Source organism: Sinocyclocheilus rhinocerous, unplaced genomic scaffold (assembly GCF_001515625.1).
Source record: "Sinocyclocheilus rhinocerous isolate Xijiao unplaced genomic scaffold, SAMN03320098_v1.1 scaffold4140, whole genome shotgun sequence".
NCBI lineage: Eukaryota > Metazoa > Chordata > Actinopteri > Cypriniformes > Cyprinidae > Sinocyclocheilus > Sinocyclocheilus rhinocerous.
In genome coordinates, this window is record NW_015661995.1 from 172,924 (window position 1) to 179,456 (window position 6,533).

General features: G+C 39.1%; 1 pseudogene; it reads left to right on the forward strand.

Moving 5' to 3' along the window:
- The window catches only part of LOC107727141 (F-box/LRR-repeat protein 19-like), a 19,849-nt pseudogene extending 16,346 nt beyond the window's left edge, over nucleotides 1-3,503 (forward strand).
- Nucleotides 3,504-6,533: the final 3,030 nt, after the last annotated feature.

The window sequence follows — 6,533 nt, forward strand, 5'->3', positions numbered from 1 at the left end:
ACACACACACACACACTCACACTCACACTCTCTCTCACACTCTCTCACACACACACTCTCTCTCTCTCTCTCTCTCTCTCTCTGTCCATCTCTACTGAGAGTGCTGTCAGAACAGAACATGAATGAACAGCAGTTTATCATGAGTTGGCTGAAGGAATTCATTGGTAGTCTTCAGTTCCAGCTTACAGTGCAGTACACAGTTTTGAAGATATTAAACATTTGGGGTGTTAGTATTAAAAATGAAGTGTTGAAGTTCAGCTGACACTGTGTTTTCACGTTTGATCAGTAGCTTTCGTCTGGTCATTGTTAGAAGTATTCCACAACTTTCTTCCTTTCATTTCTTATGTTTTCAGGGTCCCTTTCGAATCTCTGATATGTATTGATGTCGCTGATAAGTGTGTCCCCTCCAGCTTGATCATTTGTGTTCTGCTGTTTGGTGTTATATCAGTAGTGTGTGTGTCTGTTCATTTAAGTAAATGTGGGAAGTAGCTGTGTAATACACAGGATAATGTACACCGGTTACACGTTATTTGAGGTAATATTAATTAACTACATGTACTTCCTATATGGTTAGGGTTACTTGCATGTAATTATGCATAATTCATTGTTATTATAATGGTAAGTACATGTAACGTGTTTAACAAGGACACCTTAAAATAAAGTGATACCTGTACATCCAGTCAGTTGTTATCGCTGAATAAAACTCTTCAGGGTTACTTGCTCGTGTACTTAATTATATAGTAACACTGTAACAAAGACACCGTACAGTAAAGTGTAACCAGAGTGTTTTGTAATGGAATCGGTAATGTCGGCTGCTTGGTTTGTAGTGACGTATCTTCAGAGCTCAGAAGCTGCGTGTTAAGACAGGTTTCCTGCACTGAATGTGAGCGTGTGGGACTAAAGCTGTGTTGCTGTTGTCCGCAGCTCACGGAGAGAACCGCGGCGGGCGTTTCCAGAACGTGACGGAGCTGCGTCTGGCGGGCCTGGAGGTGACTGACGCCGTGTCGCGCCTGCTAGTGCGCTATCTTCCTCACCTGAGCAAGCTGGACCTCGGTCAGTGCTGCCACATCACAGACCAGAGCATCCACACGCTGACCTCTGCCATATCCCCGCTGCGAGAGAGCCTCACGCACGTCAGCCTGGCAGGTACACACTCTTCCTCCTCTTCAGTTATTATGGCACGCAATACGGAAACTTTTTAAAGACAAATACTGACCTCTAATGTTTATTTAATGTATTTATATCTTAATATTTTTCATACAACTGGATACATTGTATCTTTACACATCATGTTATGCAGACATTTGTTTTATCTCTCTGATGCATCTCAAATATACTTCTGACACGGAGGTTAAATATATTTTACACATTTCTCATCAGTTGTAGAACTAAATTTTGATAATTTACATGAATATGCACACACAAGCACACTGTAAACGGAAAAATGTCAGTAGCATAACCAATAAACTCCGTGCACCAGCAGTAGTAAGGCCAAATAGACCACATCACACTCTGCTGCCACCTATTGATCAACCATTGCAACAAGAAAAACACATTCTTCCATCATGAGTGAAAGTGTATGCAAGTAAAATGAAGATATATAGTTTTAGAATTCCAGAGTAATGCTGATGTTGTTTTGTTTTGTTAGGGGAAAAAATGAAATTTTCATAAATTTACAGCCGTCTTGAGTTAAAAGTTCAAAGGAATGTAATTAAATCCATTACTAGCATACTAGCAATGGTATAATGATAATTTTATAATTTAAGAAAAAAGGTGCTAAGTAGAGTAATAGCATGGTAATCACATGGTAACATCCAAAACTTTTAGATTTTTTTGATGTTGTTTTGTTTTGTTTTGTTTTGTTAGGGGAAAAAATGACATTTTCATAAATTTACAGCCGTCTTGAGTTAAAAGTTCAAAGGAATGTAATTAAATCCATTACTAGCATACTAGCAATGGTATAATGATAATTTTATAATTTAAGAAAAAAGGTGCTAAGTAGAGTAATAGCATGGTAATCACATGGTAACATCCAAAACTTTTAGATTTTTGCATCGGCTCACTAGTACAGACTGCAATACCCAAAATGGGTGCGTTTTAGGCTTTATGTATTTAACTTAAATTTACATTTAAAAAACGTAATTTTCTTAAATGATATAATGTTAATATGCCAACCTATGGAAGTACTGAAATCTGTTTTGTACCTTTTGTAATATGCTGATGACCACCAAAAGCAGGAGGTGATGAGAAAATCACATGATGAACCAAAGCCCGTCACAAGCAGCTTTTAAATAATAACATATAGTTTGTGAGCCTGCAGCACAAAAGCAGTCTTAAGTCGCTGGGGTATATTTGTAGCAATAGCCAACAATACATTGTATGGGTCAAAATTATACATTTTTCTTTTATGCCAAAAATCATTAGGATATTAAGTAAAGATCATGTTCCATGAAGATATTTTGGAAATGTCCTACTGTAAATATATCAAAACTTAATTTTTGATTAGTGATATGCATTGCTAAGAACTTCATTTGAACAACTTTAAAGATGATTTTCTCAATATTTAGATTTTTTTGAACCCTCAGATTCCAGATTTTCAAATAGTTGTATCTCAGCCAAATATTGTCCTATCCTAACAAACCATACATCAATGGAAAGATTATTTATTCAGCTTTCAGAGGCTGTATAAATCTCAAAAATGACCCTTATAACTGGTTTTGTGCCCCAGGGTCACATATATAGAAGGTGCACAGTGTCGATCACACAAACACTAAACACCATCATGGTGACACACATGAAACTGAAATAATGCAATAAACATTCATTTAACAACATGAGATGTAACATACAACCCTAATGTACACAACTGATAAGAAAAAACCAAGAAGAAACAGTTATTTCAACGGAAAAAAAAACATCAAATGTAAAGCAGGTAATTCTGAGAATGTCAATTTATGGTTTTTCACTGTAAATGATGCATTCTTTATACAGTATTTTTTCACCGTATATAGTAGGGGAACTTACCGTTAATCAATTAAAAGGTTTTTATGGTAGCATTTTTACAGTCTTTTACTGTTAAAATCCCGGTGGTGTTTTAGAGTGTGGGTTTATCATGAAGGTGCAGCAGACCTCCGTGTTCCCCGGTGGTGACTGCGCTGCTGTGTTTCAGGCTGCGTGAAGGTGACGGAGCAGTGTCTGCCGCTGCTGCGCCGCTGCGCCTCTCTGCAGAGTGTGGACCTGCGCTCCTGCGGCCTGCTCGCTCCAGACGTCTGCCAGCTGCACTGCTTCCCCTCGGCCGAAGACAGACTCCTGCTCAAGAACAGCTAGACTCCTGCCCACAACAACACTACCGCAAGAGACTCGCAGCACAGCATCAGAGGAAACAGCATTTCTAAATCACAGACACTTGGCTGTTTTTTGTTCTGTTCTGTTCTGTTTTGTTTTCCGGATCAACCATTTGTGAATGGAGACATCCATTCCACATAGATATCCCGTACCAGTAATGAGTGTGGAGAAACGGTGAAGAAAAATGCGTTGTGGCCAATTAGTTTGAAAATGTATTAGAGAATAAAACAGTTGGTGTTTCCAGCTGCATTCAGTGTTGCCACTCGCAAAAGACTAACCGCGCATTCTTCCCAGTCTGAGTCACTTCTGGTGTTTTAATGCTTCTCTGAGCAGGAAGGCTTTAACAGTTTTAATTGTTCTGATTTGAAACCACTTCCATGTTCTCTGTTGAACTATTGAACGGGCCTCTACCAGGGAGCCTCGGAAACAACTTTTCTTCAGTCTTTCGCTGAGCTCTGCAGCTGCTTCCTTCCAGAATACGATGCATGTCGACACCGTTCACTGACTGTATTCCTTGCACACTTTTATTCAGTATTGGGTCCAATACATGGCAGTTTAAAGTGTTTGATGGCAGTAGACAAACAGCATCCCTTAAAAGTGACCTCGACAATGTAGTTGCAATGTTTTTTTTTTGTTGTTGTTGATGTTGTTGTTGTTGTTTTTAGATTTCTTGTTTAAACGACGTTCTTGCACATTGGGAAATATCTGTGTGCTGTTCATAGTTACATATCAAACACTGAGTTGTTGATCATTTCTGGAATCGGCAGGAAGAACTTGAATAGGTTTTACATACGGTTCCTCTTTCATCCGACCATGGTTTTTTTGCAGATTCATAGCCCACGAAACTGAATTGCCATGTATGAACCAAACATTCACCCTGTTGAATGCACAGGGCTGAAATCATGTTATTGTAATATCTTGCCAAAATTTCCTGTTTTTGGGCATTCATATATAAATATATATATTTCTTCCTTTGCATTGATCCATGTGATAGAATATTTGAAACAATGGGGAAAAAGAAAAACAAGGCAGCTACTGTAAGAGTGACTACTGTAAAATGTCTAATTAAATAAAGACAATGGGGGTTGTTTTTATTTGCTTTGCTTTTCTTTCCTCAATGTGCTGCATACACTACTGAACTACTTGAGAGTCCTGCCAGCTGAAAAAAAGAGTCATTTTCAGGGCTCAACTGTGAGGATTTTGCGTGCATTTTCGAGGGAAATTGGGCACATCGTGTGAAATTAATATATACCATCTGAATAAAAACTCCCTAATGCCAATCATGATTGTAGAGTTTGAATGTGTACAAGTAAGACATACCAGTAAAGGTGTCTAGACTTATGGAAAAACATCATTGCCAGGGATGTGTCCAGAAATGAGTGATTACCTTTTCTTCATTTGATTTAGCAGAATTAGTTTGGCATCAGCTGCAGGCTTTTTCTTTATGTTGGCTTATAAACTGATTTACTATGTCAACTTGCAAAGCAAACTTTTAAAGTAGTATTATCTCTTATAGCAGTGGTTTTCGATCTTGGTTGGGATCAGTTCATCAAAATAAACACAAACCACCAACCATATTAATCTAACGGCTGAATAACATTGCATTTCTATGCTTTTCCAAATAAATTTCTCTCACACAAGTATTTAGCTAAATGGGGACATTTCATAGACTTCTATTGTTTCATAAACAGCTAATTATAATTTGACCTACTATAACTTAACTCACAAAAAAACATTCAGAAGTTTTACTTTTTTACAAAAAAAAAACTCAATTTGTCTCATTTGGAAAGTACGGTTCAATGAACAACCATTACAGGGATTGCATCTTTGCTGAACCTAACAGCCAGAAGTGCCCTGTTGATAGTTTTAAAAAACAAACAAAACCTGAACCTACTGAATAAAAAACAGTTTGGTAATCCTGGCTGCGTTTCCCAAAAGCATCGTAAGCCTAAGTTGATCGTAGAATCATTGTCACCAATGGAGCTATGAGGTTTAGGTTGCTTTTGGGGAACGCAGCCCTGAAGCAGTGTTTTCCAAACAGATTCCTGGAGTACCCCAATGCTGCATGTTTTGCATGTCTGCTTAATCAAACACACCTTCACAACCTCACTTCCTGGGTTATCAGTAATGAGGGCATTCGGATGGACATGGGGGAAGGTTGCTGCAGTCCGCAAGTGGCCCACTCCCACAACCGTAAAAGAGTTACAACGTTTCCTTGGTTTTGCCAATTTCTATCCATGCTTCACTCATAACTTCAGTTGCATTACTAATTCACTCACCAGTCTCCTCAAAGTCAGGCCCAAGTCTCTGTCCTGGACTCTAGCTGCTACCCAAGCCATGCAACGACTCGAAGCATTTCCCAGCGCACCGCTCCTAATTCATCCAGACTCCAAGAAGGGGACATTTCATAGACTTCTATTGTTTCATAAACAGCTAATTATAAATGACCTACTATAACTTAACTCACAAAAAAACATTCAGAAGTTTTACTTTTTTACAAAAAAAAACCTCAATTTGTCTCATTTGGAAAGTACGGTTCAATGAACAACCATTACAGGGATTGCATCTTTGCTGAACCTAACAGCCAGAAGTGCCCTGTTGATAGTTTTAAAAAACAAACAAAACCTGAAACTACTGAATAAAAAACAGTTTGGTAATCCTGGCTGCGTTTCCCAAAAGCATCGTAAGCCTAAGTTGATCGTAGAATCATTGTCACCAATGGAGCTATGAGGTTTAGGTTGCTTTTGGGGAACGCAGCCCTGAAGTAGTGTTTTCCAAACAGATTCCTGGAGTACCCCAATGCTGCATGTTTTGCATGTCTGCTTAATCAAACACACCTTCACAACCTCACTTCCTGGGTTATCAGTAATGAGGGCATTCGGATGGACATGGGGGAAGGTTGCTGCAGTCCGCAAGTGGCCCACTCCCACAACCGTAAAAGAGTTACAACGTTTCCTTGGTTTTGCCAATTTCTATCCATGCTTCACTCATAACTTCAGTTGCATTACTAATTCACTCACCAGTCTCCTCAAAGTCAGGCCCAAGTCTCTGTCCTGGACTCTAGCTGCTACCCAAGCCATGCAACGACTCGAAGCATTTCCCAGCGCACCGCTCCTAATTCATCCAGACTCCAAGAAACCCTTTGTGGTTGAAGTCGATGCCTCTGCGACAGGAGTTGGAGCGATCCT